At 31.5% G+C, this 12,060-nt stretch overlaps 1 long non-coding RNA gene across 2 annotated transcripts; it reads left to right on the forward strand.

The window, feature by feature from the left end:
* Positions 1–4,745: 4,745 nt before the first annotated feature.
* LOC134261486 (uncharacterized) lies at positions 4,746–10,152 on the forward strand. 2 transcript variants are annotated; one of them, XR_009990825.1, is made up of 3 exons: positions 4,746–4,992; positions 7,863–7,984; positions 9,288–10,152. It is a non-coding gene; the product is annotated as an uncharacterized LOC134261486 (long non-coding RNA). The 2 variants fall into 2 exon arrangements; XR_009990824.1 differs by having other exon boundaries at positions 4,746–4,952.
* Positions 10,153–12,060: the final 1,908 nt, after the last annotated feature.

Below are 12,060 nucleotides of genomic sequence, written 5' to 3' on the forward strand. Positions count from 1 at the left end.
TTCTTTTGTTCTACATGTTTTAACAAAATATTTCTAGGTAAAAAGTTATCGTAGAAAAGGTGTTAAAAATTTTGAAATTCTTGGTAGGACTATTTTCGGGCCATAGCGAGCGTCGACACTTCGTACTTCCGGTGGTTGTGATATACGAAATTCACTTCTCCAAAGGTTGCTCTAGCATCACTGATAATTTCATGCTTCTGTGTTGAGTGGTTTTTCAGAAAACTGCCGGACAAAGTGACCCTCTGAAAATCACTAAAACGCGGAAATCTCAAAACCGGAAGTGACGTCATCAAAACAAAAAAATATATATCTAGTTTTTTACATGCTCTATCAGTCCTGAAAGTTTCATGAAAATCGAGCGAGCCGTTTTCGAGAACTCGCGTGCACAAAATCGGTAAGAAAAAAAAAACAATAATAATAATAACTAGATGAGATCTCGTTGCGAGCAACGAGTAGGTCTTCCGTTGAATTTCTCGATAAGATGAGATGTGATTTTGACTGAGATATTCGTTAAAAGAGAATGACATTAAGTTTTCCTTCAATGAATTTAAAGTTTCTCATTTTTATCACGATTTTCTGAACATCTTTTGTTCAATATGGTTTATAAAAATACCCCCCTCCTTTCAAGACGTAAAGCATGACAAAAAATAGCATTTTGGCCCCATTGCGACCCCTTATTACGTAAGATATGGCCAAAATTTTATATTATGTTGTTGCAAGTCTTTAAGATGTATATCTTTGCTTCTGTAATGTATCCCAAAATATTGATCATTAAAGAGGTACAGATGCAAGACTTTTGGCCCCTTTAAGCCCCTATTTTAAGGTGTCAGCCCCTTTTTCTTGATATCAAATGAAAGGTCTTGTAATTTTGAAGATTTTTTTGTTCAACACTTATTCAGAGATTTCTATTCGTTGTGGAGATATGCTAAATGGAAATCTTTAAGGGCCACTCCTACAAGTCCTTAATGGGGCCATTTTTCAAAAATTCAAAGTATGCATATTGTTTAGAATATTATTCTGACCATCTTTTGTTCAATATTGCTTAGCAAAATATTCCCCATTTTTGAGATATAAAGCGTCAAAGATTTGAAAATCTGGCCCCTTGTGACCCCTAATTACGTAACATATGGTCCTAATTGTATCATATATTGTTGCAAATCGTTAAGATGAATACCTTTGCTTCTATAATGTATCACAAAATATTGATCATTTAAGAGTTAAAGATGAAAGACTTTTGACCCCTCTGAGCCCCTAATTTGAGGGGTCAGACCCTTTTTCTTGATATTAAATGAAAAGTCTTGTGATTTCAAAGACTTTTTGTTCAACACCTATTGAGAGATTTCTTTTCGTTTGGGAGATATGCTGAATGGAAATATTAAGGGGCCACCCCTACAAGTCCTTAATGGGGCCATTTTACAAAAATTCAAAGTATGCATATTGTTGAGAACATTATTCTGACCAACTTTTGTTCAATATTGCTTATCAAAATATTCCCCCTTTTTGAGATATAAAGCGTCAAAGATCTGACATTCTGGCCCTTTGTGACCCCTAATTACGTAACATATGATGCAAATTGTATCATATATTGTTGCAAATCGTTAAGATGAATATCTTTGCTTCTATAATGTATCACAAAATATTGATCATTTAAGAGTTAAAGATGAAAGACTTTTGGCCCCTCTGAGCCCCTAGTTAGAGGAGTGAGCCCTTTTTGATATCAAATGAAAGGTCTTGTAATTTTGAAGATTTTTTTGTTCAACACTTATTCAGAGATTTCTATTCGTTGTGGAGATATGCTAAATGGAAATCTTTAAGGGCCACTCCTACAAGTCCTTAATGGGGCCATTTTTCAAAAATTCAAAGTATGCATATTGTTTAGAATATTATTCTGACCATCTTTTGTTCAATATTGCTTAGCAAAATATTCCCCATTTTTGAGATATAAAGCGTCAAAGATTTGAAAATCTGGCCCCTTGTGACCCCTAATTACGTAACATATGGTCCTAATTGTATCATATATTGTTGCAAATCGTTAAGATGAATACCTTTGCTTCTATAATGTATCACAAAATATTGATCATTTAAGAGTTAAAGATGAAAGACTTTTGACCCCTCTGAGCCCCTAATTTGAGGGGTCAGACCCTTTTTCTTGATATTAAATGAAAAGTCTTGTGATTTCAAAGACTTTTTGTTCAACACCTATTGAGAGATTTCTTTTCGTTTGGGAGATATGCTGAATGGAAATATTAAGGGGCCACCCCTACAAGTCCTTAATGGGGCCATTTTACAAAAATTCAAAGTATGCATATTGTTGAGAACATTATTCTGACCAACTTTTGTTCAATATTGCTTATCAAAATATTCCCCCTTTTTGAGATATAAAGCGTCAAAGATCTGACATTCTGGCCCTTGTGACTCCTAATTACGTAACATATGATGCAAATTGTATCATATATTGTTGCACATCGTTAAGATGAATATCTTTGCTTCTATAATGTATCACAAAATATTGATCATTTAAGAGTTAAAGATGAAAGACTTTTGGCCCTTCTGAGCCCCTAATTTGAAGGGTCAGACCCTTTTTCTTTATATCAAATGAAAGGTCTTGTGATTTCAAAGACTTTTTGTTCAACACCTATTGAGAGATTTCTTTTCGTTTGGGAGATATGCTGAATGGAAATATTAAGGGGCCACCCCTACAAGTCCTTAATGGGGCCATTTTACAAAAATTCAAAGTATGCATATTGTTAAGAATATTATTCTGACCATCTTTTGTTCAATATTGCTTATCAAAATATTCCTTCTTTTCAAGATATGAAGCGTCATAGATTTAGCATTCTGGCCCCTTGTGACCCCTTATTACGTAAGATATGCTTAAAAGTTGAAAATATGTTGTTGCAAATGGTCTAAAATTAATAAAAATCGAAAAAACGAGCAGAAGAAGTGATAAAATTTTTTGGTCACACGGGGGATCGAACCCGGGTCGCCCGCGTGACAATCCAAGGCGCTAACCATTCGGCCATCGGGATCGCCGCTTCGCGTTTTCAAATGCAAATATCTCGAGATTGGCTTTTTCGATTTTCAAACAAATTACGTATTTGGCTTCTGCAAAAGGGTCTCTATTCAATTCTAAAACAAAAATATTATAAAAGAAAAGTTGAAAAATTCGTTTTTTTAAATTCGCTTCCGGTTTCGACCGGAAGTATTGACGTCGCACGAAAAGGCGATTCTGCAACGCTATAAGTCATGAACTATCATCTCCAATTAATCTTCAGTTCATATCTTAAGCAGTTTTCGCTACTAAATCAAGACAAAATTGCATTTTAAAAAAAGAAAATTGTCCATATCTTACGACCGGAAGTGACGTCATCGACGAAAAAAATTTCCAATAAGGTTCAGATCAGTACCTATCAGATGTGAAAGTTTCATGAGAATCGGTCCAGTACTTTACGAGAAATCGCGTGCACAAAATCGGTAAGAAAAATAATAATAATAATAATAATAATAATAATAGGGAAAAAGAAACCGAAGAATAACAAGAAGATCTTCCGTTGGAGACGGAAGACCTTAATAAAAATAATGGAAAAGAAACCTAAGAATAACAATAAGGTCTTCCGCTGAAGACGGAAGACCTTAATAAAAATAGTGGAAAAGAAACCTAAGAATAACAGTAAGGTCTTCCGCTGAAGACGGAAGACCTTAATAAGAAACAGAGTAAAAACAATATGTTCCCCAACTTCGTTTGGGGAACATAACTATACGCATCATATCTAAAACTTTTTTTGCAATTGTGTGTGTTTTAGAGGGAGCTAGTGTCTAAATCCCCACCTCCCCACCTGAATCTGTGTACCTGTTTTATAATTTTTGTGATAAATAAATGTATGTGCTTGTAGTTATCATCATGAACATTTAATAAATAAGAGGAAAAATAATCTTTTGCAAAGCACTGAATATTACAATATTTATATGGCCAACTGATTACTAATTTAACATGTTCAAATCCTGTTCAAATACACATACAATTTAATTTTGCAAAATTTGTTTAGTAAACTTTGCTTAAATTGGGTATTAAAAGTTATTTTATAGCAATATACTGGAGGGACAAGTTCTGACACTTAGAGACAAATTTTAAAGATTTAACCTTTGATAATGATGAATAACATCTACACCAAATAATTATACTTTTGGCATCTTACGTATGTGACTTTTCTTATGCAAATTTATATACAAGCTAGCTGTTGTCTAGTAATTTAAATGATACTTTTATGCTAGCTAGTTCACACATTTTATAAAAGTCAAAATTTAGTAAATGAAAAGTTCCTTAACAGAATTCTAAAATTTGAGGTATAAAATGAGTCTGTTAATGATCCTTTACAATGATATTGTAGCTTGGTAATTAAAGGTGTATTGAGAAATAATTTTTAGGTAAACTCAGTACATGTAATATATATATTTTAAACTGCATTCAGTTCACTTTTGACATGATTGATTTCAAATTTTTCCATGAAAATTCTTCATTTTCTACATAAAGAAGAGGGAAAAGTAAGTTTAAATTAAAGATGATTCAGAATTTTAATCATATCATTGATTTGATCTTGATAGATCTAGCTAGCAACAAAAGGACTGAGTAATTACTAGATCTTGATCACTATAAGATATTACATAAATGGTTTTATCATTTACAAATGTTGTACAACTTTTGCCTTCATATTGATTAACTTTTAAGACTGAGCCTTGACTTTCAGGTCTCTACAGGAATGTTATTTTACATCAATATTCTGGTGCTGTATGCCAGTCGCCCGTCATACCCCTAATATATTGAATCACAGTAGTGGTACAGAGATTTGGACAATCTATCATCTACAGGATGATGTCAGGATCACAAACAAATAAGAAAATCTGTTCAAGAACATCAAGAAACTGTCCACTGAGACATAAAAACATGTACAGAGGTAATTTCAAAATACACACAAAGCAGGATTTGTCAAAAGTGTAAGTCCCTAGGGCCAGAGGCTCAAGGGGGTTTCTGATTAAAATTTGTCTATTGTATATACGTGTACTTATTGTGAGTATTGTTGCCCTTGTTGTCATTTTTGTATATAAACTTTCACATTCTCCACTGGGCCACTTTCAACCAACTTGGCACAAAGTATTCTTGAACAAGGGAATAAACATGATAAACATGCATGATAAAGGTTATAAGAAAAAAAGTTTAAAGAAAATGCAATGCCTCCTTCCTAAGGATACCCGTAGTCCAGACATAAATGCTGTCTTGACATGTAAACATGTAGCATATGTAGATTTAATTGTTATCATTGCCCTGGAGGTTTGGGTACAAAGCCCCAAAAGGTAGGGCGACAAAAGAGATAAAGATTTTAGCTCACCTGGGCAAAAAACTTGAATGAGTTTCTCTTATCACCTATTGTCTGGCCAAGAAAAAACTGAAATTTATGTGGAAGCATCCAAGGGTAGTGTATAATGTAAATTGTTCAAATCATGACCCCCAGGGGTAGGGTGGGGCCACAATGGGAATACATATTTTAAATTGAAAGAAAAAGAAAAAATACTTTAAAAATCTTCTTCACAGGAACTACTGGGCCAAAAAGCTGAAACGTACCGTATATACTCACCTATAAGTCGGTATTTTGGGAGTTAAATATTGGTCTTAAGGAAGGTCCATACTTTTACGGATCCGGTTTTAATTTTACACACCAATATAAAATTCTGATTATCACTTTTTTGTAATAAAATATTTTGGTTGCTTGAAAATAATTTAATAAGTATAAATTTATTAATTATAGTGTCAATTTGAATACAAAGCATTTAATATATACTATGGAAATTAACACTTTACACTTTGTCCAAAGGATTTATATGCTTTTAGCACATATACAGACACAAAATTCTTAATTGCCTTTATGAACCTAATAAACCCTTCTTATTTTTTTAAACAAACTAACTTGAGATCTATTTTTATAGATTTTAGGTCTATATCTTTTTAAATTTTACTTTCGTTTTAAATTTTGTTAAAAATGATTGAAAAACTTGATATTCCAAAAATGGGGGTATACGTGTTCAAATCGCCGTTTTATTAAATTTTTCTGGTCAATCATAATAAAGTTTGTGTTTTTGTTAACCTTAGATATGATTCTTACTAATTTTAAAGAAAAACTGGCATGTAAACAATTTAGATTTTGAGAATTATTAAAAATAAAGATATTTTGAGATTTTATTCTTAAAGACGTGGACAGATTCAACATCAATTTGTTAATGTTTTCCAGGAAAGATTTCAAATATTCTCCTGGCAAATGAATGTTTTTTGTTTCCACAAGTTTTAATATAAATTTGATGTGATTTGGTGCATAGCTACATAAAATATGAAAGCACAATTCTCTATGTTTAATTTTGGCTGTTGAATTTTTAGAGGTATGTACTCAGAGACATGTTGTATGAAAATTAACCTGCAAAGATATGTCTTTTACGGCTGTTTTAGTTAGTTCATGAGTTATTCAAGGTATTCAAGTTAAAAAATGATCAGTTTGACAGAAGATTTTGAAAGTACGGGCCTACCTTAAACTCCGTGTCTGACTTATAGGCGAGTCATAAAGAGATTGGTATTTTCTGGAGGCTAAAAGGTAGTATCTTATTTGCATGTCCGACAATTATCAAAGAAAATGTCTGAATATATAAGATAATTTATGTATTCTTAGGTTATATATATAAAGTACAGGTATTTACATATTTTAATAATTTTATCTGTGTTTAAGTGAGCATTGCCCCTTTTTTTATAATTTAAGATTAAATGTCAGTGTCATTTCAAAAAATATTAATTGAAACCAGATTAAAACATCAATGGATTTACTTGAAACTGTCACCAGATTTTGGCAAAAAATTGTACTGACTTTTAAGCGGGTCAATAGCAAATCCAACTGAAATTTATTGTATTACATGTCCCTATTTTTAGCATAGGGGCATGAGGCGAGTTATTACGTATAAATCAGGTTCTCGGTGGACTTTATATTCTTATTATATCTAATAGAACTGTTTAATGAAGGTTAAATTAGACACCATGCATTGTGTAAAATTTTGACAACATCAAACGTGAATATATATACATGTATGTGACGTTATCTTTGCATATAATTTACATCAGTTTAAAGCGGCGCCGTGGTCTAGTGGTTATGTCGCTCGGTTCACATGTGAAAGGACCCGGGTTCGCATCCCCGTCGAGCTGGTATTTTTTTTTTTCGAAATAGTTTTTTTTTACTAAATGATAAAATTCAGCATGTGAAATAAATTTTATGAGGTCTGGCTTGTACAAACTCATAAAATCATCATAACAATGTGATAAATATTCCATATAAAAAGACTCTTCAATACACAATATAAAGAATTAGCAATCAAACCTTTCTATCCATATTGGCATATTTTATTTGCTTCAGTATACATGTATACATTTAATAATTCTACAAATTCAGTCAAGGGGATCCGACCCCCCAACCCCCCGACCCGCGAACTGGTTTACTTTTTTCCCTAAGCGGGGGACACAAATTCTCTGAATTAGCTTGTTATTTAATGAATAAATTACAGTATTTCACTGTTTAAAATGTAAAATGTAATAAACTGGTGTATCTGATGTACATCTCAAAATTCTCAAAACACAAATGAATATTTTAGCTGTAAGTGCTTTCTGTTACTTCATGGCTTTTTAATTCAGACAAATACAAAATTCAGTCCTGAAGAAATATTCATTGATAAATTTCTTACACATGACCTTCTTAACTTCCTTGACATCAAAGAATGGAAATTAACGTTATAATACACACTATTTCAAATGCCTTAATATTTCACTCTATATATAGGTGTTTTTGACAAAGAAGCTGGTTTAAACCTTTGTGGATGTGGATATTGAAACCTCTTAAAACTCTTGAAAGATGAGGAAAAGGAACCATTGAAATGGAACATGTTGGACAGGGAAATCAAGGTAGTATTGTTGATTTTGAACATGCATGCAGAATTTTGGTATGATATTGCATACTAGTATTATATTAAGAAAAGTTCAACACATGCAGTCATTATCTGACATGTATTTAAAGTATGCCCTTTGTCCATTAAGAAATTTTAAAATCTTTTTAAGAGGCTGATTGTATGAAATGATAGATAAATTTGCAGAATGCTTTACTTTTTTCTTATTTATTTAATTCGAAAATGAACATATGAAAATGTACATGTCACATTGGGGAGGATGTTCAGTATTTTTAAATTGGATGTTGGAATTTGTATTTCAAATGGGAGGATGGCTTTTCAAAGATTTAGGTTTTGATTTAATAAGATCAGTGATTTTCTTCAAGAAATTTCAAGAAACTTCAAGAAAATGATGCATTTGATATTACTATTAACAAATTTGAACTCCTCCTAATATCTCCTAATATCCAGAACTTACAAATAGATGTACATTATACTTTTGAAAACTGATTCTTGTTAGGTACATTCATATTTGTCCCAAACCAATTGAAGGCAAAATATTTTCAGGAGAATGGTAAGATGAAATTAAAAATGACAATCTCATATTCATGCAAAACTTTGCAGTCATTTTTGCAGATTCAGATCTGCACATTTAGAGGAGTGGATACATGAGTGCTTCTGAATTAAAATCTGGAATTCCTGAAAAGAAATGGCACAAATTAATTCACAAAATATTAAATGTATCCACCCCTATATTCTAATTTGACACTGACTGGATATTTCTTTTTTTTACACAGAAATATAATCTGACTTATTATTGTGACTTCTTTTTTGAATGAACTTCACCTAAGGATTAGTCGAACTTTTCATGTGTAGAATGTCATTTTTAACATGTTTAAGGAAAATATGGTTGTATTTTATTTTCAATTGACATGTCTCAGAAGAGCATCGTGGTCCATATAGGCTTATAGTCAATGATAAATCTGAGTACATTTTACACAATTTATTGTGCAATTATTTTAAAAGTTACTAAATTTTATGTATACAACAACAGACTGATGTGATATGCTGTAAATTCCTTGTTAAATGCAAGGAATTTATTATTGCAATTTTGCATGTAGCATCACTTGCGAAATAAAATTTTTATGGTACTGAAACCTATGCACATTCTCCTTATCAACCGCCCATTCACAAATATATAGTCTTGCGATTTAATGTTTTTAAGAGCTATTTCGCAATAATAAGTACTCACAAAAAATAAGGAATCTGCAGTATGTACATATATAATCTTTGAATTGATGTTTGATTTTTTTCAAATCCAGATCATGCATTTATAAAAGATGACAGCATATCAGCACTGCCTTAAGATTGGAGTGGAGACGTTGTATTTTTTACACAGAAAATAAAGAACAGTTGCTGAATGAAACAGAGGCTCGCAGAAACAAATGTAATGAGCCCAAAATGATGGCGATCAATTTTGAATGATTTTATTCTCTGGTTGAAATGATACTGATCCAATTTTAGAAGTGGTTGACAATGAATACTAAGTATTTTGTTGTATATAAGTATAATGGCTTATTTTAAAACTGTATAAAGCTTGCAATGTTTATATCAAATGTAATGATATTGTGTAGGAATCAATTTTTTTAAGGATAAAAGATGTATTTTTTTTTTTAATCAGAATTTCCTAAAAAGACTTTCTAATGTAAATACATGTATGGATAATAGAAGTTTATAATCCTTTCTTTTACTGTCATTGAAATACTGGAGTAATGAACTCAATTTTACACCAAAGATGTTTTAATATGAAAGTTTCAAATTTCAAGGTTTTATGAAGTTTGAATTGCGGCTCATATTGCTTTTTATTGAACTATCTCCCTTAACCTTAGATTTGTAGTGCATTCTATGTAATAAATTTAATTTTGGAACATGGGAAAGGTCTTGTTTTGAAGAGTAAATGGGTTTAATACATGTACATCTATATTTCACACATGTATATTTGTACAAATAATTGATCTTCCCAAAGAGTTATTGCCCTTGTTCACAATGTAAAAAAAAATCTGAATGATATATGCATGTCTGTTTTACAAAAATCAAAGAGATAAATTTATTTTATATGTTTTAGAAATGTCCTCATTGTGTCCAGTATCTGCTTTTCTTACCAGTATTAATGATGTTGAAATAAGCTGTGCTAATATTAAAAAGTATTTTTATATCATGACATAATTATATGTATTGAACCTTGTTCATTGGAGCTGTGGCCAGAAGTGGTTTGCTTATACAGCTAGGGGTTCAAAATATTTTACAGAGTGAGATTAAAATATAGAAATATATTTTATATGGTAAAACTTATATTTAGAAAACATCTTGTTGGATCTTTTCTCAAATATGATCTCAGTTAAAAGGAACTGGTTGTAAAAAGAGCTTACATGTATATATTCTAGATATTTATTTAAATGCTTTTGGGTCTATGAAAAAGACACAATGTAAAGATACGTGAATATTTTTAGCCAAACTTGACATTGGGGACAGGGATATACTAACTTTGTGTAAGATCATGATCAAGTGACACCTACATGTAACAGTCAGCTAGATTTAAAAGGGTTAGGTTTTGAAGTTTGCTTAATCATTCTAGGTATGACTAGGAAATTAGATTTTTGTGTGTGTGTATTTTCATACATGTTTTTTTTTAACCCCCCCCCCCCCATTTTTATGATTTTATGATTCTGACTAAGGGTGTTGGTATTTAACAGCCCACCCCCACCACTCATGTGGACAAAAAATTCCTTGACCATAGAGATAGGGTTTTAAAAAAAGTATGAAAATGGGAGAAAAAAATATTGAGAAGCAGGATGGATGGGTCTCATCCCTCCTTTCCAAATAAAAAGAAGTTGGAAAAAAGAGAAGAAATTGTGTTTTTTGGGGTGGAGAGGGGGGTTTTAATTTCCTGCATGTCTAACCAACTTGACATGTTTAGGGATCCAGGTTCTGAGTTTCTGAGTCAGATTGCGTGTATTTCAGTATTCATTAAAAAATATTTTTGTATCATTTAGTATTAATTTAAATTATACTTATAGCACTAGCTCTGAAATCCAAATACAGTAACTCCAAGCCCCCCCCCCCCTTTCCATGCCTGGATGGATTTATTGGATAATGGAACCCTAAGTATTAAATGTTCCTGAACCATGAGAACAGAAATCTTGTTAACATTTGATGTGTATCTATAACTGTATAATAAAGAATTTGCTCGTAACTGGTTTGTCAAGATCTGAGTTATATATACAGAAAACAGACTATAGGTGTGAACGTTCTCCTTTACTGCGAACCTAATGACCTTTGACTAGTTCAAGAGAAACCACGTGATATAAATTTAAATAACAATAACATTAGTAGGGGTGATAGTAGTGGGATGATATTTAAATACATAAATAAGGAGTTTCCATTCTTTATGTACTGCAAAGGTCAAGGTCTTATCAAGAGGTCAAAAGTCAAATATTGAGACGTCATCTACTGAATCTTTTAGTTTTTTTGCCATTGAAATTTTTTTGATCGCCAAAGTATCTAAAACCACTGGTTCAATTTTTTTTATTTTAGCACATTTTATTCTAGGACCCATTTGAATCATTTTGTTGATGTTTTGTAAAAATTGAATCATACATTTTCTATTAAGAAAACTTAATCTGTCGAATATTTACATGTGAATTTTTAATTCCGACACTACGTTTGTTTTATTTTTACTTAATATCTTACTAAAATTTTCCATTATCAATATGACTTACTGATTTAAAGTAACAAAAAAGTATTACACAAAAGTGCAATTTAGATTAATTGATAATTCTATAATAAGGCTCATTCTCAAGTCGAATATCTGATTTCACAAACTTCTTACAGGGTTCTAATAGGCCATATTTCAGATTATGTGGGCAAATAATGTGTGGTTGAATTTTTTTCTTATCATATTTAAAGAGAGATTTTGTATCCTAGAACAAAATATCAAAGTTTCAGAAAAAATGAATTTGAGGAAAACTTTGGCCTATCTATTGTGTCCTACCTTTTTATCAAAAACTTCATACATGAAAACACTACCTTCTCTTT

Source organism: Saccostrea cucullata, unplaced genomic scaffold (assembly GCF_032062105.1).
Source record: "Saccostrea cucullata isolate Sc308-1 unplaced genomic scaffold, CSIRO_AGI_Scuc_v1 ctg12261, whole genome shotgun sequence".
Lineage (NCBI taxonomy): Eukaryota > Metazoa > Mollusca > Bivalvia > Ostreida > Ostreidae > Saccostrea > Saccostrea cuccullata.